The following is a 24,808-nucleotide window of genomic DNA, read 5'->3' as shown; positions in this document are numbered from 1 at the left end:
TCCACTGGTTAATTGTTCTCACTGTCAGGAAGTTTCTCCTTAGTTCTAGGTTGCTTCTCTCCTTGATGAGTTTCCATCCGTTGCTTCTTGTCCTGCCTTCGGGTGCTTTGGAGAATAGCTTGACTCCCTCTTCTTTGGGGCAGCCCCTGAGATACTGGAAGACTGCTATCCTGTCCCCCCTCGTCCTTCTCTTAATTAAATCAGACATAACCAATTCTATCAACCGTTCCTTATATGTTTTAACCTCCAGTCCCCGAATCATCTTTGTTGCTCTTCTCTGTGCTCTTTCTAGAGTCTCAGCATCTTTTTTACATCGTGGTGACCAAAACTGGGTGCGGTATTCCAAGTGTGGCCTTATCAAGGCCTTGTAAAGTGGTATTAACCCTTCATGTGATCTTGATTCTCTCCCTCTGTTAATGCAGCCCAGCACTGTGTTGGCCTTTTTGGCAGCTGCAGCACACGGCTGGCTCCTATTCAAGTGATTGTCCACTAGGACTCTGAGGTCCCTCTCACAGTTGCTACAAAATGTAATTTTGCAAAAATAAAGAATTGGTAAATTAAAAAAAAAACTTCCTGAAAGAAGCCAGAAGCAAACCTCTTTGGTATTATTGCCAACATTGCATGGATGAGTCCAAGTAGTCATCAAGAATGAAGCTAAAGTCAAAGAAAACCTGTTCTATACAAATTGAGACCAGACATACATCCTCCCTGATATGGGTTACTGATCAGTAATAACCACGAACCAACATGGAATTCACCTAAACATTAGAAGCATATGGGACTGCATATTAAATAATTGCATATTAACTAGGCATGCAACCTATATCCACAAGCAAAAAGTAAGTCATTGTATTCTCTGAGAATACCGTACCTGTAACTTTTAAGCTTTTATTTTTTTAAGGGGGGGATAGACTCAGTTCCCAAACTGACCAAACAGAAGACACCAGCCCCCAAATTAAATACTGAATATTGCTTGAATCCGTGGCGTTGTGAGACTCTTCATTACATGGCACAGCTACAAGCTTACCACTGCCTCCTTAAATTAAGATTCTCAATTCCAAAGGGCAAATTTGGAAATGAAGAAAGAGGTCTATCAGTTATAAGGCCAGAGATGAACCTAAGACAACTCCCTGGATCATGCCATGATTACAGTGCAGATTGTAAAGCCAGGGCATCATACATATCCTATCAGAAGCCAACGCACACTGTTGTTCCACAGGGGTTTCTTTTTAGTAACTTCATGGTATATTAAACATATTGGTCAGCCTATCAATTACATGTTTTTTCCTTATGTGCAGAAAAGCAAGCCATGTTTTATGAAAAGCAGTGACAGTAACAGAATTGGAAGGGATCTTGAAGGTCATTGAGTCCAACCCCCCCTGCTCATGCGGGAGATCTATGCTATTTCTGACAACTGGCTGTCAAGTCTCTTCTTAAAACCTTCCAGTGATGGAGCACCCACAACTTCTGAAAGTAAAGCTGCTCCATTGGTTGACTATTCTCAGTGTTATGGATTTTCTCCTTAGTTCCAGGTTGCTTCTTTCCTTGATGAGTTTCCATCCGTTGCTTCTTGTCCTGCCTTCAGGCACTTTGGAGAACAGCTTGGCTCCCTCTTCTTTGGGGCAGCCCCTGAGATACTGGAAGGCTGCTAGCATGTCACCCCTCGTCCTTCTCTTCATTAAACCAGACATTCCCAATTCCAGCAATCGTTCTTCATATGTTTTAGGACCAGCAGTTTGTATCACTCTCTAAAGTTGTATTCCAAGAAATTTGCGAAAAGTACACGTCAGGAAAAGTGCATACCAAGTGAAATGTGGTTATGATAACTTTTCACGTAAACCAGGTGGAGGAGGAAATTGCCATGGAAATGGGTAAAAAAGGAGCTCTTGCTGGAGAGATGAAAAACTGAATCCAACATCCCAGAATAAATATGTCATTCTAGAATGGCACGCCACAGGCATAGTAGCCTCGAGCAGTTTGTTAACTATACAGACGACAGAGAAGCGAGCGCTGAATTTGCAAGCACGACAGTGGATTTTTCAAATGGATTTCTACTCAAAATACATGTCCATTTAGATCAGTGTTTTTTTTTTCAAAGTTGGAAACTTTAAGAGGTGTGGACTTCCAACTCCCAGAATTTCCCAGCCAGCAGGAAAGTTGCCAGTAATCTCTTAATTTCATTTCAAAACGTAAATCCTACCTAAAGAGAGCTAAAAAGTTGTTATTCTTTGTCTAGTGCAGGGGTAGGCAACCTTGGCTCTTTTATGATCTGTGGACTTCAACTCCCAGAATTCCTGAGCCAGCCATGCTGATGGTAAAGGGAGAGGTTTCCAAGATGAGCCATGCTGGCTCAGGAATTCTGGGAGTTGAAGTCCACGAGTCATGAAGGGCCTACAGTTCCCTCATGCTGGTTCAGAGATTCTGGGAGTTGAAGTCCACCAGTCATAAAAGGGCCATGTTTGAAGACCCCTGCTTTAAATATTTAAATATTTTTTCCTCACGGTCAAAATTAAGGCATTTGGGCAGGGGTAGGCAATCTTGGCTCTTTTATATGACTCGTGGACTTCAACTCCCAGAATTCCTGAGGCAGCCACGCTGAGGGGAAAGGGAGAGGTCTCCAAGGTCAGCCATGCTGGCTCAGGAATTCTGGGAGTTGAAGTCCACCAGTCCTAAAAGACCCAAGGTTGCCTACCCCTGCTCTAGTGTCTCAGTTCAGTCCAGTCTAGAAGTTCCTATCAGAATCTGACAGATTCTGCAAAATACGAGCTAGAAACTGCATGGCTTTTTTAAAAAAACCCAATATAACCTATTTTCCTGAATAAAAAAGAATTTTGAAACTGAATTTTCAGCAAATACATCAGACCAACCTAGGATAAATAAACCATTACAAGTCCCACCACTTTTCTTTTCATTTTGAAAACACATTGTTATTTTATGTTCCTCCTCTCAACGCAAAGGTCAATTCTGACCACTTTTATTTCCGGAAGTTATCGATAATCATTTCCAACCCAGAGATCAGATTTTTATAATATATGTCAAATGTTCACGGCCGAGAACGCATTTTAGAGACGGCTAGAATTAGACACAATAAACGACGCGCCTTCCTTGGAAAATGTATAACCGTGAAGGACTTAATTGCACGGCGCACAAAGCTGGCTCGTGGTTGTGTGTCAAAAGCTGACCCAATTGCCAAACCACGGCGTTCAAAAATGGAAGCATCTGGCTGGCCACTGTGGGAACCGGGATGCTGGAAGAGATTAAAAATGTGCTAAAATTCCCTCCCTTCCACTTGGCAGACTCATTTGTCTCCTGTGAAAAGGGAACTGGAGGCAGATTTGGGGGGGGGAGTTTTTGAGGGGGGGGCAGATGCTTGGCCTGGTTTTTAAAGACAAGGTCACTAAGGATTTTAAAACGCTTCTGTCATTGTTGTGGGCCTTCTAGATTTGAAGAGGCCTTCCGGTGGAGCCATTTTGTCCTTCAGCTTTCTCTTCCTTCTTTGTCCCTCATTTCTCAGGTGTTAAATTGTACACAGGTCAAATTCCTTGAGGGAAAGATCTGCCTGCAATCTGAACCCAGCACCAGGCCCATTAGTGGTGCTGTACAAAAACACATACACAAGTAGTCCTTGACCAGGGGTCTTCAAACTCGGCCCTTTTATGACTTGTGGACTTCAACTCCCAGAATTCCTCAGCCAGCGTGCCTGACTGGGGAATTCTGGGAGTTGAAGTCCACTAGTCATAAAAGGGTCAACTTTGAAGACCCTCTGGCCTAGATGAAACCAACCCAGGGGACTTCAAACTTGGCCCTTTTATGACTTGTGGACTTCAACTCCCAGAATTCCTCAGCCAGCATGGAATTGAAGTCCACAAGTCATAAAAGGGCCAAGTTTGAAGTCCCCTGTCCTTAACGTATGACTGACTGCTTAGTGACTGTTCAAAGTTACAACAAAGCCCCCCCCCAGGATTCGTTCTGATGGCCACCGCTCCCCCCCCCCCACCTCCGGTCTCAGGATCGCATTTTGGGCCCTCAGCCACCGGCCTACATTTATCACCATTTGTAGTGTCCCACAGTCATATGAACAATGATTTACATTTTTCTTGGCAGAAACCTGTGCTTACTTTCAGGTTTTGGCAAAAAAAGTGCCCAGTGCGGACAATGAATTCACTTAATGATCGCCGCAAAGAAGATCATAAAATGGGACATGGTCAAGGGGGTGATCCACTTAACAGTATGCCTAACAACTGCAATTCCAGCCTCAGTTACAGTTATAAGTTGAGGACCGCAGGTAGTTCTCCACTTATAACTTCCATTTGAAGTTACAACGGCAGTGGAAAATGCAACGTATGACCGTTTTTCACACTGGCGACTGCAGTCCCCATGGTCATCCCCAGGGTCACATGATCAAAATTCGGACACTTGTCAACTGGCTCCCATTTATGACGGTTGCAGTGTTCCAGAGGGGTCACATGATCCACTTTTGCAACCTTGCGACAAGCAAAGTCAATGGGGGAAATTGGATTCACTTAACAACCGTGTTACTAACTCAACAATTACAGTGATTCACTTAACCACCGCGGCAAGAAAGGTCGTAAAATGGGGCAAAACTCACTGAACAACGAGCTCAACTGTGGTCATAAGTCGAGAACTAGCTGCAGCTGATGCTGTCCTGCAGCATCAAGTTGAAAACAAGCTTTTTTCCACCTGAGCAGAGAAGAAACAGAGGAACAATCAACTGTCTCACTTAGCAACGGATAGTTTTGGGCACTTTTGTGGTCATAAGTGAAGGACTGTCTGCATCTGTAGATATCCATTTAAATACATAAAGAAGTGAACAAGCTGCTAATGCTGCTAAATTAAGGAGGAGGAAGAAAGGAGTGAGAAACGAAGCTGTCAGGGGAGAAAAAAAGAAGAATTAACAGGCGCCACGTTTCCTGGCTGTGTTAATTCTTGAAGGTGCCCTCTGGGCTACGCTCCTTCTGGTGGCAAGCATTTTGGCCAAGATTAGAGAGGTTGAAAAGGCATTTGGGAGCACCGGCTGTGCCATCGTTTAAGCCGATTCATCCAACTGCTTGAGGCACGTGGACTCTCTGGCCACGGAAACAAATAGCTGCCCAGAAGGAAGGCCATTTTTAACTCTCCTCATCCAGGCGTCGTCACCACAAGGTAGGGACGGGAGGCGACTTCTTCCTCGCAAATACTCAGACGTACAAAATTGTTGTTCCTCTATTGCAGAACCTGAAGAATTTAGCTAATGAGGCTGCAAAGGGCAACAGCGATGCTGCCCGGTTTTGCAAAAGAGGGTCCCGAATTTTGCCACAGCTTTTACAGGGTTTTTACAGTGGCTGCATTGTACAGTGTTAAGCCTGCAAGCTCAAAGCAGGGCATTTGACGAAAATAATTGACCAGTTGGCAATGCAGAAAAGGGACAACAGAAAACTAATTGTGAAAGGATTGTTTCTAGGCGACACGAAGTCTGGCAAAATTAAGACAAGGAAAATTAAGTTTTAAATAATACTCGAATGCGGGTAGATTGGCTCTGCTTTGAGATATTAGCACAGGAGCCTTTTTCAAGCAAAGAGGACAAGATTTAAATGTATTTACACAAGCTTTAAATAGCAACAGCGTTTTACTTTGACTGTGTCAAAGCAGAGACGGAGGTGGCCTTGGCTAAGTCCAGCGATTCTCTGGCGGAAAAGAAAAGAGCAATTTTGTGTTTTTTTTTATGTTTGAGAAAATGGTACTTTGCAGCCATCTCTGCAAACTTCTTTTGCTGCTGTAAAACTACATGTGACGTTGCTGATCCTATATTAACCAGGAACCTCTTGTGACCTTAAATCAGAGCTCCCCAATCTTTCCAGCTTGGCAGCCCGGAAGAAAAGGGAGGGGCAGGGAAATGTGCGTGCACAAACGGCCGCGTGCGTGGCGCTGCTAGTACATTCGCACATGCACAAGCAGGCTGTGCGCACCCACAGTGGTGCGCTGGCACCCCTGCGCATGTGCAAACAGGGCTACTCACCCCTGTGCAGCAGCGCTACCATGAGTGGGGAGGTCTCGTCACCTATTCCCACGGCCTGGTGGCTAACAGGCCACGGCCCGGTACTGGGCTGCAGACCACACATTGGGAACCCTTGCCTTAAATGATCCTGAGACTGTCCCCATTTTTGAAGAACGTGACCTATGAATTTGAAACCTGGCTTATTCTTAAAAGAATCGTGTAACAGGCTAAAAGTTTGGAAGGGATCTTGGAGGTCATCAAGCAGGGTACCCTAGACCAGGGCTAGGCAACCTTGGCCCTTTTATCACTGGTGGATTTCAACTCCCAGAATTCCTGAGCCAGCATGGCTCAGTTTGGAAACCTCTCCCTTTTCCCTCAGCACGGCTGGCTCAGGAATTCTGGGAGTTGAAGTCCACCAGTCCTAAAAGAGCCAAGGCTGCCTACCCCTGCCCTATACCATTTCAGACAAATGATTGTCCAGTCTCTTCTTAAAAACCTTCCACGTTCGGAGTCCCCACAATTTCTGGAAGCAAGTCGTTCCACTGATTGATTGTCCTAACTGTCAGGAAGTTGTGTCAAACATTAGAAATCAAATTTGGTGAAAACTATGCTTTGTGCTGACATGCCAGTTAAAGCAAGATTAAGCAACATTGCTGCTGCACAGGGCCCCTGTACCCACCAGCTACCCCTCTCATTTTTCAGGTGGAATCCATTCATTAAAACAAATCGAACTTTTATGACAATGGCACCTTTTTTCCAAGTTCATGTGGTGGCTGGAAAAAGTTGGACCGTTTTACTAAACATTAGAGAGCTGCTGCGCTTGCATAATTTCTGAAGCGTATCTGAGTAAAGTGTGTTCGTGTCCATTTTTTTACTTTTAAAAAGTAGTCTGGCATGCTGCAAAGAAAAGCAACACCTCCAGAACCATCATTATTTATCAGGATGTCTCTGAGTTTCACAAAGGCTACCCGAAACACTAAAAGCAGAACTGCAAAGCCCGGCAGTAAATAGAAAATATACAGGGGTGGAAAGAAACTGTGCAAATAATTCTCCAAAAAGCTAAAAGAGAAAATGCAATAAAATATTCCAGAAGTACAGTCAATTGTTTAGTGATTGAAGCACCGAAAAAAGTTTTAAGGCCCTCGAACTTAAAACCACACCAGCATCCCCACAACCATGAGATCAAAATATGGGTGTTTGGCAACCAGGATGTATTTATGATGGCTGCAGCATTCTGGGCTCCTGTGATTGCCATTTGCGATCTTCCCAGCCAGCTTCTGACAAGCAGGGTCAATGGGGGAAGCTGGATTCATTTAACAATCGTAATGATTTACTTAACAACTGTGGCAAAAAGGTCACAAAATCAGACAGAATTCACTTTGCAACTGCCTTGCTTAGCAACAGAGAGTTTGGTTCCAAATGTAAGTTGAGGATTACCTGTACGGATATTGTCAAGAAATCTCAGTGAGCTGAGAATTGTAAGGAATGCTAAATACACCACTGAGGTGTTATTTTTGGGAGTAGAAGAAGAATAGAATAGAGCTGGAAGGGACCTTGGAGGTCCTCTAGTCCAGCCCCCTGCTCAAGCAATACAACCTATACCATCTCAAGACAGGTGATTGTCTGGTCTCTTTTTAAAAACTTCCAGCGATGGAGCGCCCACGATGTCTGGTGGCCAGCTGTTCCACTGGTTGATTGTCCTCACTGTCAGGAAGTTTCTCCTTAATTCCAGGTTGCTTCTCTCTTTGGTCAGTTTCCAACCGTTATTTCTTGTCCTTCCCTTTGATACTCTGGAGAATAATGTGACCCCCTCCTCTTCTTTATGGCAGCCCCTCAAATACTGGAACACTGCTATCATGTCTCCCCTATTTCTTCTTCTTGTGCCATATCCATTATCGGACGTTGGCGATCATATTGGCGATCCTGTTTGTATCGGCAGTCACACGAAAAAGTGCTGCTGAGTTTTGTCCCAACCAGTCCCTTAGATTTTGAAGCCACGATATTCTTCTTCTGCCTGGACCTCGTTGGCGTTCCATCTTTCCCTGGAGGATTAAATGGAGTATGCCGTATTTTTCTGGGTGTCACATCACATGTCCGAAATATTCTAATGTTCATTTTTTAATTGTTTTGATGATTTCCCTTGGCTTCCCCGGGCAGCTGATCCTCTCCTCATTTCTGATCTTGACGTCTCCCCTACTTCTTCTTTTCTTTAGACTGGCCAAACCCAAGTCCTGCATCCGTTCTTTGTATGTGTTGGTCTCCAGACCTTGGATCATCTTAATTGCTCTTCTCTGAATTTTTTCCAGACTCTCAACATCTTTTTTGTGATATGGTGACCAAAACTGGCTGCAGTATTCGAGGTGTGGTCTTACATAACAAATTGTCCAAAATAGCATCCACCATGCAGGTAAAATTAGTGTTTGTTCTTTGGACTTTTCTGTTCCTTTTACCTTGGGCGCTTAATACAGTCGATAATAATCTCTTAATAATCCTTCCCTACTCTGTTATTCAGTATTAATAAGTATTAATAATACTGTTACTCAGTATTATTCAGTACTGGAGGCTAAAACATATAAGGAACGGTTGCTAGAATTGGGTATGTCTAGTTTAACAGAGAGAAGGACAAGGGGGGACATGATAGCAGTATTCCAATATCTCAAGGGCTGCCATAAAAAAAAGGGAATTAAGCTATTTTCCAAAGCACCTGAAGGCAGGACAAGAAGTAACAGATGGAAACTAATCAAGGAGAGAAGCAACCTGGAACTAAGGAGAAACTTCCTGACAGTGAGAACAATTAACCAGTGGAACAACCTGCCACCAGAAGCGGTGAATGCTCCAAAACTGGACAGCCATTTGTCCGAAATGGTGTAGGGTTTCCTGCCTGAGCAGGGGGTTGGACTAGATGACCTCCAAGGTCCCTTCCAACTTTACTACTACTATTATTATTAAATCTTAATGCAGTATTAATCTATACGGTTTCCTCTCTCTTGCCTGCTCTTACCTTATGCCTGGAAAACTGTGTGTTTTCCTTCAGCAGAAGGAGCCTTAGGACTTAATGGGATGCAGTAGATATACCCATGTGGAAAGAAAGAAAATGGGTATTGCAAATTATCCAGTTGCATGGGACTCTGACAAGTGTTTACTTAAGGAACTGGAATTAGGAGCCAGCCAAGCCTGAGGAAGAAATTCTGCCAGAGAATCAGCCATGTCTAAGGGCTCTTTCATCAGATAATCAATGTCTGCCTAAGCTACTAAGTCCAGGAGGAGACACCAGGAGCAGATTCAACTAGGCCAGTGTTTTTCAACCTTGCTCACTTGAAGATGGTTGGACTTCAATTCCCAGAATCCCCCAGCCAGCTTTGCTTTCCCAATCCTCAGGTACTTCTTCCCCGGTGCTCCAGGATTTATGAAAACTATGATACAATGGTTCTGAGATAACATCTGCCAGCTCCTTCAGAACTCTGGGATGTAATCTGCCAGGTCCCGGGGATTTATATTTGTCAAGGTTGGGTAGGTGTTCTCAACTGAGAGGCCTCTTAATAATTGCATTTCTGCGCTCAAGCCCAAGATAAACACCGTGACTTCCCCCAGGGAGATAAAAAAAGAATTCTGCTCTTTCTCTTAGTCACTTCAGCTGAGTTGGAGTCTCTCAACAAATCCGAGGAATGTAATGTTCCCAAGAAGGGTAGATTAATTTTTCCTACAGAAAAAAGAATTTCCCAGATCTATTCTTATCTCTCTTATAGCATCACACCAGCCCCTGGGTCTACAGCAATTAGCCACAGTCATATGGCCCTGCGCACTTCACCCCTTCACACACACACAGACAGACACACACACACAGAGAGACACACAGAGACACACAGAGACACACACTGGCTGCAGGGGTACATCCAATGGGAGGACAGAGGCCCACACTTTGGCACGTGGGTTGGAATCCTGCATCCAGTTTTGGTCACCACGATGTAAAAAAGATGTTGAGACTCTAGAAAGAGTACAGAGAAGAGCAACAAAGATGATTAGGGGATTGGAGGCTAAAACATATAAGGAACGGTTGCGAGAATTGGGTATGTCTAGTTTAACGAAGAGAAGGACAAGGGGGGACATGATAGCAGTATTCCAATATCTCAGGGGCTGCCATAAAGAAGAGGGAAATAAGCTATTTTCCAAAGCACCTGAAGGCAGGACAAGAAGCAACGGGTGGAAACTAATCAAGGAGAGAAGCAACCTAGAATTAAGGAGAAACTTCCTGACAGTGAGAACAATTAACCAGTGGAACTTCCTGCCTCCAGAAGCGGTGAAGGCTCTGGAAATTTTTAAGAAGAGACTGGACAGCCATTTGTCTGAAGTGGTACAGGTTCTCCTGCCTGAGAAGGGGGTTGGACTAGATGACTTCCAAGGTCCCTTCTAACTCTGTTATTCTAAAGTCTATTTCTGCCACGTTGCACATTGGCCAGCACAGGGCCCGCCGAGGATTAAGGCCCAGGGTGGGTCCATCGTGGCAGGGGCCCTGGGGTGGCTGCGGCTGATTGCCCCCTTCCACCTAAACTGCAGCCGGAGGAGAGACACGTCCTTCAGCTCTGCTCACTTACATCAGACGATACACAGCCTAATTTTAAACTGGCAGCAATCTCACCTTTTTACAGGAAATCCTCAACTTGCAACCATTCGTTTAGGGACCGCTTGAAGTTGCATCGGCACAGAAGCACTGGTAGCCCACCACTTACGACCACTGGTTTAGTGCAGAGGTAGGCAACCTCGGCTCTTTTATGACTCGTGGACTTCAACTCCCAGAATTCCTGAGTCAGCTATGCTGAGGGGAAAGGGAGAGCTTTCCAAGCTGAGCCAGGCTGGCTCAGGATTTCTGGGAGTTGAAGTCCACCAGTCATAAAAGAGCCAAGGTGGCCTACCGGACCTATAGATTGCGCGCGAGCACACACACATACACACACACACACACACACACACACACACACACACACACAGACTTTCATTGCAATAAGCCTGCCCTTACTGATATTGATAGCAGAGTCCCAGTATTTGAGGGGCTGCCACAAAGAAGAGGAGGGGGTCAAACTATTCTCCAAAGCACCAGAGGACAAACAAGGAAACAATAATTGGAAGCTGACCAAAAAGAGAAGCAACCTAGAATTAAGGAGGAACTTCCTAACAGTGAGGACAATTAACCAGTGGAACAGCTTGCCACCAGAAATCGTCACGGTCACTTGTCTGAAATATCATAGGTTTCCCTGTTCGAGCAGGGGGCTGGACTAGAAGACCTCCAAGGTCCCTTCCAGCTCTATTCCAAGCCCTTTTTGGACTGCGGGAAGGTCATTTCCATTCCCCTAAAGGAGCACTCTCTCAAGGCTTCTTCCTAAGAGCCAAGGGTTTGCTTCTCCGCCATCTTTTCTACATAGTTTGCAGGAGAGGATGCAGCCTGTGGTTTCACTCCTCACATTTATTCCTTCCGTGCACATAACTATTGTCAGTTTCAGTTAACGTGGGGCGGGAGGAGGGGCATAAGCCGGCGTGCCTGCCAAGTTGTCTGGATCGTGCATCCTCTGGCAGGCCGCTTCCCCAGGCTGGAGAGCCGGGAGCTGACAGGGTGAGTTAGGAGAGGGAGGTCTTGTGACCGACCCCTGCACATCAGTGGCACCAGCCAGGCTAGACCCAGGCTCCAGCTTCCCGGCTTTGGCACGCTTCTTTCCTGACTGACTGGACATATTTGCTAAGCGGCCAACTCCGTTCCTAGCTGCTTCCCCCCCCCCTCTCTTCTGCAAACCCAATCCCTTTTGCTCCTGGAACCGCAATCTGCACGAAAGGAGTGGCCTGTCCTATCACTTTTAACACATAATTTCAGGCTTCGGTAATGTAAACACCATTAAAGGCTGGAGGAGATAGGCAGCTTGCTAATTAGGCTGACATTTCAGCCGTTGTTGTTTTTTTAAAAAAAGCCCTTGCACTGCTAAGACGGTAATGACCTCAAGAGGAAGAACTTTAAAAAAAAAAAAAAAAAATCTCAGCCAAATACCTTTCCCGGTTAAATAAATTGGATGGACCTCGCATGCAGACACACGCACCCCCTTAGAAGCAGATCAGTTCAGCTGCCTGGTTGCGGTGATGCCAGTGCACAATGGTGGCACGAGACTAATTCCTTCTGCCACCGCCCTGTGCCCACTTTCTTTCAAAACCTTTTTCTATAAACGTTTTAAATCAGTGGAACCGCCTGCCTCCAGAAGCGGTGGGTGCTCCAACACTGGAAGTTTTTAAGAAGAGACTGGACGGCCATTTGTCTGAAATGATATAGGCCAGGGGTCTTCAAACTTGGCTCTTTTATGACTCGTGGACTTCAACTCCCAGAATTCCTGAGCCAGCATGGGGGAACTATGGCCCCTTTATGACTTCTGGACTTCAACTCCCAGAATTCCTGAGCCAGCCTGGCTCAGCTTGGAAACCTCTCCCTTTCGCCTCAGCACGGCTGGCTCAGGAATTCTGGGAGTTGAGGTCCACCAGTCATAAAAGAGCCAAGGTTGCCTACCCCTGGTATAGGGTTTCCTGCCTGAGCAGGGGGTTGGACTAGATGACCTCCAGGGTCCCTTCCAACTTTATTATTATTATCACTGTTATTGTTGTTATTATTTGGCGTTACTTTGTTTTATCCCAATTTCATATTGTGTCTGTTGTTACTCGCCTTAGCACGACTGACCTTGACCATTAAGTCATAGGAAGCCAATACACGTAGTCCTTGATTTACAACAGTTTGTTTAGTGACCATTCAAAGTTACAACAGCACTGAAAAAAAGTAATTTGTGACCACGTTTCACACTCGCAACCACTACAGTGTCCCTGATCAAAATCCAGATGCCTGGCCATCGCTCCTATTGCAGCGTCCCGGGGGGGGGGGGGAGTATCACGCGATCTCCTTTTTTTTGTGACCTTTTGACAAGCAATCTCAATGGGGAAGCCAGATTCACTTAACAACCATATTACTAACTGCAGTGATTTACTTAACAACTGTGGCAAGAAATGTCAAAGGACTCACTTAACAACTGTCTTTCTTAGCAACAGAAGTTTTGGGCTCAGTTGTGGTCGTAATTTGAGAGCTATTTGCACAAGAAACACATTTTCATAAGCAAGCAGGTTCTTTGGCTGAATTATTTTACAAGACAGAACTTCTTGGATTTACTGACATATAGAATAGTAAAAGTGCTTTTTTCTGAATGGCTCTAGGACATCTATTTATTATTTCTAGGTTTTATAGGCCAATTTTAAGCCCTGCAAAGCCTTAGTAACATAAGCAACCTGATGTTCAATGTGAAAACTGGAATAACAGAATAACGAAGATGGAAGGGACCTTAGAGGTCATCTAGTCCAACCCCCTGCTCAGGACGGAAACCCTACACCATTTCAGACAAAGGGCTGTCCAGTCTCTTCTTTAAAAATTCCAGTGTTGGAGCATTCACAGCTTCCGGAGGCAGGTGGTTCCACTGTTCTTTGTTAATTGTTTTCACTGTCAGGAAGTTTCTCCTTAGTTCCCGGTTGCTTCTCTCCTTGATTTGTTTCCATCCGTTGCTTCTTGTCCTGGAGAATAGCTTGACTCCCTCTTCTTTGGTGTAGCCCCTCAAATATTGGAAGACTGCTATTGTGTCACCACTAGTCCTTATTTTCCTACCCAATTCCTACAACCGTTCTTCATATACTTGCATACTGAATTCTCATTTGTGAACAGGGATAGAACTGGGTTGCTGTCTGAAGATGTAGCAACGTGTGACAGAGGAAGTTTGCAGTATAGTATAGCAGCATTACAGAAGAAGAAAGAAGAAATGTAAATTACAACTTTGAAACTAATCTTTTGTTTCATTGTTCACTTAATTAGAATGAAGTAATAGGAAAAAAACATCACTGCAATCTTTACATGCCAAGGGTAAGTTGCAAGTTGAGTTTTGAAAGCTTCCATCTGCCTTAGTTGGCAAAGTTTTCCTCCAAAATCTATTCAATTTTCACTGAATTTCAAATCCATTAATGGTTTAAGATGTCCTCATAACAGGAGAACTTTCCAAAAATCACACATACCATAAACGCAGCTCTTTAATTTTCAGTCATGCAAAAGTTCTGGCAAATCAAAGCACGGCTGAAAATATTCCATCAGGGCATGTGACTTTCAGAAGGCAAAACTTAATGTAATGGATACTGGCAAGGGGGATTAAGAATAAAAACTAATAGCACGAGCCCAGCTATGCAAACAAAACTTCACATCAAACAAGAATATAAAGAAAAAAACAGGAATATACCATTTCGATCCAACGGTCGCAATTGAACTACACTGATTTTTTTTAAAATAAAATAAAATAAAAACCACTTTGCTTTACTAAATGCAATTATATAAATGCTGTAGTTGGCTACAAAACAGGGGACAACAGATGGAAATCTGCTGCTATGCAAGGACAGGGTCCAGTAAAAACAACTTAAAATTATCACTAGGGAGAAAAACGATGGAGTTCCTTCATCTGTTGCCACAGAAGATAGAAACCATTGCTGGACATCAAGCAAGGAGGACCTAAGCAAGAGGCTAGATCAGATTGTGCAAGCAGGCAGCGAAGACATCACTTTGGCCACAGAGTTCAACCTCCAGGGCAGGATATAATAATAATAATAATAATAATAATAATAATAATAATAATAATAATAATAATAATAATAATAATAATAATCAAGTGCCTAGAAATAACAGGAGTAAGTAGAAACATCAGAAAATTTGTGCAAAAATCGATGGCACAATGGAAGACACAGTTGCAGATCAATGGTGAAAAGCTGGGAGAGGTTAATATCAAGAGAGGAATATTTCAAGGAGATTCATTATCACCATTACTATTTGTTATTGCACTGTTTCCTCTATCAACAATACTGAATAACTCAGGACATGGTTATCAAACATCAAAAACATCTGCTAGACCAGGGGTAGGCAACCCAAAACACTTAAAGAGCCACTTGGACCCGTTTCCCACCAAAAACAAAACACTGGGAGCCGCAAAACCATTTTGATATCTAAAATGAAGATAACACTGCATATATCCTTTTTTACCTTTATTATAGGTGTTTGTGTGTGTGTTTGTGTGTGTGTGTGTGTGTGTGTGTATGTGTGTATATATATGTATATGTATGTATGTATATATATACATACACACACACACACACAGAGAGATAAAAAAGGATATATGCAGTGTTATCTTCATTTTAGATGTCAAAAGGGTCTCTCTCTCCCTCCCTCTCTATCTGCCCTTGATCTGCCACTCCTCTTCCCCCGCTCTCTTTCTTTCTCTCTCTCTCTTTCCTCTCTCTCCCTCTTTCTCTTTCTCTCTCTCTCTCTTTCTCCCCCCCTCTCCTATCTGCTGCTCACCTGACAAGCTTCAGGCTGTTGTCCAACAAGATCAGGGGTAAGCAACCTCGTCTCTTTTATGACTCATGGACTTCAACTCCCAGAATTCCTGAGTCAGCCTAGCTGGGCTAGCTAGCTCTCTCCTGCCCTTCCTGCTTCCTGCTTCCTGCAGAGATGCAGCAAAGGGAAGAGCTCAGCCCAGTAAGCTTTTCAGCTCCTCGGAGAACACTGTGAGTGCACTCTCTTTTTTTTATACACACACACACACACACACAAAACACACACACAAGAGAGAGAGAGAGAGAAGCAGGGAAGCGCAATTCCTCTCTCTGTCTCTGTCTCTCTCTCTGCAAAGGCAGAGGAGGCTGGGAGCCGCATGGGAAGGCTCAAAGAGCCGCATGCGGCTCCGGAGCCGCAGGTTGCCGACCTGTGTGCTAGACTATCCCACCTCCTTTACATGGATGATCTGAAGCTGTATGGAAAAACATCATCTGAAATAGAATCGCTGCTCAACACTGTCCGTATATATAGCCAAGATATTGTAATGGAGTTTGGCTTGGACAAATGTGCCACACTTACTATCAAACAAGGAAAAATAGTGAAAACTGAAGGAATCAAGATGCCCCACGAAAATAACATTAAGAGTCTGGACGAGGAAGATACTACAAATACTTGGGTATCCTTCAAGCTGACAACATCAAGCACACTGAAGTCAAGAAAAAGATTAGAGGTGAATACATCAAGAGAGTGAAGAAGATCTTAAAATCCAAACTCAATGGAGGAAATACCATAAAGGCAATCAACACCTGGGCAATCCCAGTCATTAGGTACACAGCTGGAATAGTGGACTGGACTCAAGCAGAACTAAAAGCAATGGATAGGCAGACCAGAAAAATAATGACAATGAATCACGCCCTTCATCCACGCAGTGACATTGATAGACTTTATCTACCAAGGCAAATAGGTGGGCGTGGAATGCTACAAGTACATCAGATGGTTGAAGAAGAAAAAATGGCTTTGGAAGAATATCTGAAGAACAATGATGAAGATGCACTGAAATTAGTATATCAGGAAGGCTTACTAACTACTGGAGAGACCAAACTGGCCTACAAGAAAGACCAAATGAAGAACAGAATAGAGGCATGGGAAGACAAAGCACTACATGGCCAATACATGAAAAAAATAGCTGGGAAAGCAGATAATAATAAAACCTGGCAATGGCTAAGAGCAGGAAAATTGAAGAAAGAGACCGAGGGACTAATTCTGGCTGCACAAGACCAAGCCTTAAGGACAAATGCATACAAAGTCAAAATTGAGAAGACAGCAACAGACAGTAAGTGCCGCCTATGCAAAGAAGCTGAAGAAACAGTGGACCACTTGGTAAGCTGTTGCAAGAAGATTGCACAGACTGATTACAAGCAGCGCATGACAAAGTAGCAACAATGGTGCATTGGAAGATCTGCAAAAAATATCATTTGCCTGTAAGCAAAAACTGGTGGGATCATAAAATAGAGAAAGTCATAGAAAATGATAAAATTAAACTGCTCTGGGACTTCAGAATTCAAACAGACAAGCACCTGCAACATAACACCCCAGACTTAACAATTGTCGATAAGAAAGACAAAAAAGTCTGGATAGTGGACGTGGCAGTGCCTGGAGATAGCAGAATAGAAGAGAAAGAACTGGAGAAGATAACAAAATACAAAGACCTACAAATAGAAATAGAAAGACTGTGGCAAAAGCAAGCAAGGGTAGTACCAATAGTCATAGGCTCCTTGGGTGCAATCCCAAAACAACTGGAGCACCACTTGAACACCATTGGCATTGACAAATTCGCTATTAGTCAATTGCAAAAGGCGGCCTTACTAGGAACTGCTTCCATCCTGCGACGATATCTGTAATACCATCAAACATCCACATCTGCCTATCCCAGGTCCTGGGTAAGGACTCGATAGGTAGACAAAATGCCAAATCCAGTCTGAACATCTGGCTGACTGTGCGATGATGAGGATAATAAAATAAAATAATAATAATAATAATAATAATAATAATAATAATAATACCATCAAACATCCACATCTGCCTATCCCAGGTCCTGGGTAAGGACTCGATAGGTAGACAAAATGCCAAATCCAGTCTGAACATCTGGCTGACTGTGCGATGATCGATAATAATAATAATAATAATAAATAATAATAATAATAATAATAATAATAATAATAAAAAAGAGGCATGGGAAGACAAAGCACTACATGGCCAATACATTAAAAAAATAGCTGGGAAAGCAGATAATAATAAAACCTGGCAATGGCTAAGAGCAGGAAAATTGAAGAAAGAGACCGAGGGACTAATTCTGGCTGCACAAGACCAAGCCTTAAGGACAAATGCATACAAAGTCAAAATTGAGAAGACAGCAACAGACAGTAAGTGCCGCCTATGCAAAGAAGCTGAAGAAACAGTGGACCACTTGGTAAGCTGTTGCAAGAAGATTGCACAGACTGATTACAAGCAGCGGCATGACAAAGTAGCAACAATGGTGCATTGGAAGATCTGCAAAAAATATCATTTGCCTGTAAGCAAAAACTGGTGGGATCATAAAATAGAGAAAGTCATAGAAAATGATAAAATTAAACTGCTCTGGGACTTCAGAATTCAAACAGACAAGCACCTGCAACATAACACCCCAGACTTAACAATTGTCGATAAGAAAGACAAAAAAGTCTGGATAGTGGACGTGGCAGTGCCTGGAGATAGCAGAATAGAAGAGAAAGAACTGGAGAAGATAACAAAATACAAAGACCTACAAATAGAAATAGAAAGACTGTGGCAAAAGCAAGCAAGGGTAGTACCAATAGTCATAGGCTCCTTGGGTGCAATCCCAAAACAACTGGAGCACCACTTGAACACCATTGGCATTGACAAATTCGCTATTGTTGTTGTTGTTGTTGTTAATTGCGAAGTCGTGTCCGACCCATCGTGACCCCATGGACAACGTTCCTCCAGGTCTTCCTGTCCTCTACCATCTTCTGGAGTCCATTTAAGTTCACACCTACTGCTTCAGTGACTCCATCCAGCCATCTCATTCTCTGTCGTCCCCTTCTTCTATTGCCCTCAATCTTTCCCAGCATTAGGCCCTTCTCCAGTGAGTCCTTCCTTCTCATTAGGTGGCCAAAGTATTCGCTATTAGTCAATTGCAAAAGGCGGCCTTACTAGGAACTGCTTCCATCCTGCGACGATACCTGTAATACCATCAAACATCCACATCTGCCTATCCCAGGTCCTGGGTAAGGACTCGATAGGTAGACAAAATGCCAAATCCAGCCTGAACATCTGGCTGACTGTGCGATGGTCAATAATAATAATAATAATAATAATAATAATAATAATAATCAGTCTGAACATCTGGCTGACTATGCGATGATCCACAACAATAATAATAAAGTTGGAAGGAACCTTGGAGGTCATCTAGTCCAACCCCCTGTTGAGGCAGGAAACTCTGGACCCTTTCGGACAAATGGCTGTCCAGTCTCTTCTTAAAAACTCCAGATGATTATCCACAACCCAATTGAACACATGCAGTGAAGCAGAGTTATCAGCAGCAGAGACCCCCCCAACCTTTGGGACACCAGGGACCGCTTCCGTGGGGAGGGGTTTTTCCGCAGATGGGAGAGGGCCTGGTTTCGCGTGCCGCCCACATCCCACGGATGGGGCTTTGCTTGTTTGTGTGGACCGGTTGCTGGCATGCCGCGGCCCGGTACCAGTTCACGGACTGGGGGGTTGGGGACCCCTGATCAAAAAGACCCCAAGAATTCTTCAAAAACATACAGAGGACAACATACAGCAGGGGTGTCAAACTCGCAACGCTACGTGACATGTCACGATGTATCACAACTTTTTTTTGCCACTGCCGGCAATGGGGTGGGTGCGGTTTCAGTGTGACGCATCCGGCCTGTGGGCGGGCAGTTTGACACCCCTGCCATACAGGAAGTCCTCAACTTACAACCACAACTGAACCCAAAATTTCTCTTGCTACTTCAGACAGTTGTTCAGTGAGTTTTGCCCCATTTTATGACTTTTCTTGTCACAGTTGTTAAGTGAATCGCTGCAGTTGTTAAGTGAGTCACATACGGTTGTTAACTGAATCTGGTTTCCCCATTGACTTTGCCAATGCTTTTTTTCTTTAAAAAAAAAAAAAAAAGGTGCCGGAACTCCATTCTGGGCGTTCTATGAGAAAAAAAGCCCTGGACTTTGCTTGTTAGGAGGTCACAAAAAGGGATCACATGACCCCGGGGATGTCACGACCGTCATAAGTACAAGTCAGTTGCCGAGCATCTGAATTTTGATCATGTGACCCTGTGGGGGGGGGTGCTGCTGCAAGGGCCGTAAATGCCTCCATCTCAATCTGATCAAGCCCGTCAGCTCAGTTTCTGAAATACTAAACCAGGGGCAGGCAACCTCGGCTCTTTTATGACTGGTGAACTTCAACTCCCAGAATTCCTGAGCCAGCCTGGCTCAGCTTGGAAACCTCTCCCTTTTCCCTCAGCATGGCTGGCTGAGGAATTCTGGGAGTTGAAGTCCATGATTCATAAAAGAGCCAAGTTTGAAGACCCCTACCCTAGGCCTAGAGTGTAGACTAGGAGTAGGCAACCTTGGCTCTTTTATGACTGGTGGACTTCAACTTCCAGAATTCCTGAGCCAGCCATGCTGAGGGGAAAGGGAGAGGTTTCCAAGCTGAGCCAGGCTGGCTCAGGAATTCTGGGAGTTGAAGTCCACCAGCTATAAAGGGAGCCATAGTTCCCCCATGATGGCTTAGGAGTTCTGGGAATTGAAGTCCACGAGTCATAAAAGAGCCATAGTTTCCCCGTGCTGGCTGAGGAATTCTGGGAGTTGAAGTCCATGAGTCATAAAAGAGTCACAGTTCCCCCATGCTGGCCCAGGAATTCTGGGAGTTGAAGTCCACGAGTCATGAGGGGGGGCATAGTTCCCCCATGCTGGCTGAGGAATTCTGGGAGTTGAAGTCCACCAGTCATGAGGGGGCCATAGTTCCCCCATGCTGGCTCAGGAATTCTGGGAGTTGAAGTCCAGGAGTCATAAAAGAGTCACAGTTCCCCCGTGCTGGCTGAGGAATTCTGGGACTTGAAGTCCACCAGTCATAAAAGAGCCGAGGTTGCCTACCCCTGTACTAAACCATTTTTTCTATCCAAACAATCTCTGGGTCCTTCAACAAAACAAGTTTTCCCAAACCACAAACACGGTCCAAAAAGATGAAGTAAATACGTTCCTCTGAAGCATTTGATGACTACAGTGGAACATTTTTTTCCAGTTAGCTGCCTTCCCTTGATATATTTTGTTTTCTTTAACGTTTTTTTTTAATCTGTAAGAAGCTCAGAGTAGCTACGGAGTTGGGCAGCCTTAAAAGTTAAATAGTTACAAAGTATGTTTGTAGGACAAAACTCTCAAAAACACAGCCAAACAAAATTACGGTCCTATCAAGAGCGCTTTTGTAAATGCTTTAGTAAATACATTTTGAGCAATCAAAGCGGTGGGGCTATTTACGTTTGAACAGGAAGAGAATGGAAAGCAAGTAAAAAGAAGGAAATCAGGGCTGCAGAGGCATCTGACAACTATGCTAAAATACTGTCTTTAGGAGCGAGGTTTCTAATTAGTGCGGCTGCAATGTTTTTCTCATATGGAAACAGCTGTTTCTTTAAATTAATTTCAGAAACTGAATGGGATGGGGAAATGAGAAGCTGGCCCAAAGCAGGACTGGGGCCTCTCAACAAAACCCCCTATATTTAGATCCATCCATCACGTTCCTTCTCTGTTTTCTGCTCAAATATAATCCATGCCATCCTCTTCCTTCTTCGGTCTACCATGCTAGGCCCCTGAAAAACCTGTTAGTAAAATAAAGCAAGTCAACTTGTGCAAAATGGAACGTTTGCAAGCTGCATCTACAAATCAAACACGTGAATAAAATGCAGAAAGAGGCTGCATTCTAGAGCAGTGTTTCTCAACCTTGACCATTTTAAGGCATGTGGACTTCAACTCCCAGAATTCCACAGCCAGCATTGCTGGCTGTGGAATTCTGGGAATTGAAGTCCACATGCCTTAAAATGGTCAAGGTTGAGAAACACTGTTCTAGAGGCTGATATATGGAAGTTGGCTCGCACAACAGGGCCTTTCCCCCCTTCTCATAAACATAATGCACTCCCTTGCCAATTAAAAAAAAATCCTAACAATGCTGAATAAGGACACTGTGTAATGGAATGGTATGAGGCAAATCACAAGAACTGGATAAGTAGAAATGTTTTTTTTTCCCCTCGTGAAGGGACATCTCAAGATGTCTGCTATTTTCCAAAAAACCTCCCTTTCCCCCTTCAGAATTCTAAGTATTTGAAAAGTATGGAAAGGAATTCTGCTCCTCTTCATTCTTTGCCCTATATTCATATTACATCCAACTTTAAAGGCCCGTGTGACTAACCGAGAACTTTAAAACAGATGTTTACAGCTATATTTGCAGTTCCTTGTTTTCTAAAATCGTTTTTACTGAGATTTAATAGCAATAGTAAGAGAAAGCACAAGCTGAACTCGGGAGAGAATCAAGGAAAAAGAGAATACAAGAAAAATGAGAGAGAACAAAAGAAATATTTGAAAGACTAGCTTCCGATCTTCGTCACAAGTGTAAACTTAGTAATTCATCACCTGCATGCAGAACCCGTCCTTCACCCCTGTATAAATCCACAAATCATTAATTTCCTTCCCATCCCAAAAGTCTCTTCCAGGCTTTAACCAGAATTATAGAAATAAGACCAGAAACATCAGCCTGGAAACGTCTCAGATTTAAATTCTAAGTAATTAACATCTATTCACTTTGACTTTTGTAATGTTAAATCTCTGGATTTTATTTGGGATTCTGGGACCTTCTACAGGCCAAGCGCAAGACGTCAGGCTAAAGAGGTCAGAGTTCAAAAGCACCACAAGTTTACTTCATGCTACCTATAGACAAGAACCTGCACGACTATTGATCCGGATGAACAGCCTCCAGGTAAAGAGTCGGTGGGCTTCAAGGCGGGAGCTGGGCTTCGGTCTCTTACGGGCGGGTAGAGATGCTGAACCGATGATGCCTTTCACCCCGCCCTTGGGCTCAGCCTGGCCATCCCCCACACCAGGGGTCCTCAAGCCCTGGGATACAGCCCACTACCAGGTGGCCGGCCGGAGCACATGCAACTCTATTCATGTAAGCGGGGCACCGGCACGCACGTAACTCAACTCACAAAGTGGTGGGCTGGCACACGTACGCACCTGCCCAAGGCTTGCACGGGCTAGCTCCCCTCTACCACCCCCATCCCCCGCCAGGCTGCCAAGCCATAAAAATTGGGGACAACTGTCCTACATCACAAATTAGAACGATTTTGCAGCCTCCCTCAAAAAAAAAAAAAACACATTAAAAGGAAGAGTCCGTATATTTTTAAGTAAATTCTACAGACAGAACAGTCCAATTACGACGCTGGGAAGGCTAAGCTAGAGGGGTTGATCCCTCTAGACCAGGGGTGGGGAACCTTGCCTCTTTTATGACTCGTGGACTTCAAGTCCCAGAATTCCTGAGCCAGCATGGCTCCCTTTCCCCTCAGCATGGCTGGCTCAGGAATTCTGGGAGTTGAAGTCCACGAGTCATAAAAAGGCCTAGTTAGAAGACCCCTACCCTAGGCCTAGAGTCTAGACCAGGGGTGGGGAACTATGGCCCCCTCATGACTGGTGGACTTCAACTCCCAGAATTCCTCAGCCAGCCTGGCTCAGCTTGGAAGCCTCTCCCTTCCCCCTCAGCATGGCTGGCTCAGGAATTCTGGGAGTTGAAGTCCACAAGTCATAAAAGAGCCAAGGTGGCCTACCCCTGCTCTAGACCTTAACTGCTAAGCATAAGTTCTTGAGTTCTAACCAGGGCTTATTCTAAAGCATGCCTTCCTGTCTATTTTTCAGCAGAACAGAAGACCAGACCCCCCAAAAATAATAATACTTGGATTCTCAGTAAGCCGTATCAGCAGCACAGAATTTTCATTTTGGAAATAAAGAGCAAAGTACTATAGCGTGACTTGAACCTTACTCCAGGATTATTCTAAGAAAAAGCAACAGACCCGTTCCATCTGCCCTGCCTCAGAGTTTGAAAGTTGAAGCAAAGAGCAAGGATGATGTAGCTGTAGGTCTGCTTTATTGCCACACTGCCCGGGGCTTCAGTGATGGGGACAGTGTGAAAGGCCACTCTCGACAGAAACCCTGGCTCAACTCTTCCTATTGTCAATCAAAGGGAAAAGCCAAAAAAAAAAAAAGGGGGGGGGAGAAGGATCCCTCGCTGGGTCTTCCAGGAAACTTGCAAGTCTTCCCCAAAGGCCTCTTCTGTATCATCCAGAAGTCTATGCTGCCATTTTCCTCCAGCTTACGGACTGGAACCCAGAGCTGAGCTACCCACTTGAGTCATCTAGAAGGAATGCTGTGGTCTCCGATGGAACGGGTCCACGCAATTCGATCCGCCCTCCGGCCGCATCACGGGGTTCCCCTTGTGAATTGATGTTTGTTTCTGAACCATGGGTGGTGCGCTGGGAGGAGTACAGTTCAGGGGCAAGGAAGCTTGGAAACTCAAAGGCCCCTGGGCTTGAGGGCCTTGTCCAGAATTAACCTCCCGAGACCTAACGTGCAAAATGAATGATACGGTCCATCCCAAATACGTGGTTCAGTTACAAAGACAAAATTTCCCACATTGTGCCAAGGTTTTTTGAGGCTGCTCGCAGAAGGAAGGAGAGGGCCCACAAACCTATCAATAACCACAGAATGAACACAGAACATAGAATAACAGAGTTGGAGGGTACCTTGGAGGTCATCTAGTCCAACCCCCTGCTCAGGCAGGAAACCCTAGACCAGTGGTTCTCAACCTTTCTAATGCCGCGACCCCATAATACAGTTCCCCATGTTGTGGTGACCCCCAACCACTTATACATCACCGGGTGCCAGGGGCGTGGCCAAAGAAAAGGGGGAAAAATGGCGGACAGCCTTGTTTGGCGACCCCCGTGAAATGGTCGTTCGACCCCAAATGGGGTCCTGACCCACAGGTTGAGAACCACTGCCCTAGACCATTTCGGACAAATGGCTGTCCAGTCCCCTGATCATCTTTGTTGCTCTTCTTTGCACTCTTTCTAGAGTCTCAACATCTTTTTTACATCGTGGTGACCAAAATTGCATGCCGTATTCCAAGTGTGGCCTTACCAAGGCCTTGTAAAGTGGTATTAACCCTTCACGTGAGCTTGAGTCTGTCCCTCTGTTAATGCAGCCCAGTACTGTGTTGGCCTTTTTGGCAGCTGCAGCCCATGGATGGCTCCTATTTAGGTGATTGTCCACTAGGACTCCGAGATCCCTCTCACAGTTACTACTATTGAGCAAGGTACCCC

The 24,808-nt window shown here is 44.5% G+C and overlaps 1 protein-coding gene and 1 long non-coding RNA gene across 9 annotated transcripts in view; one reads left to right on the top strand and one right to left on the bottom strand.

Annotated features, from left to right (window-relative positions):
* The window catches only part of DYM (dymeclin), a 143,995-nt gene that overhangs the window by 41,816 nt on the left and 77,371 nt on the right, over positions 1–24,808 (bottom strand). The gene's annotated exons all lie outside the window — the stretch shown is intronic.
* On the top strand, positions 4,627–24,313 carry LOC120317451. The gene is made up of 5 exons (XR_005559242.1): positions 4,627–5,163; positions 8,302–8,402; positions 13,872–13,919; positions 22,301–22,416; positions 23,352–24,313. It is a non-coding gene; the product is annotated as an uncharacterized LOC120317451 (long non-coding RNA).

This window comes from Crotalus tigris, unplaced genomic scaffold, assembly GCF_016545835.1.
Source record: "Crotalus tigris isolate CLP2741 ecotype Arizona unplaced genomic scaffold, ASM1654583v1 scf7180000019651.407290, whole genome shotgun sequence".
Lineage (NCBI taxonomy): Eukaryota > Metazoa > Chordata > Lepidosauria > Squamata > Viperidae > Crotalus > Crotalus tigris.
Note: the sequence above shows the minus strand (reverse complement) of the source record. Positions and strands in the feature narration are given on the sequence as shown.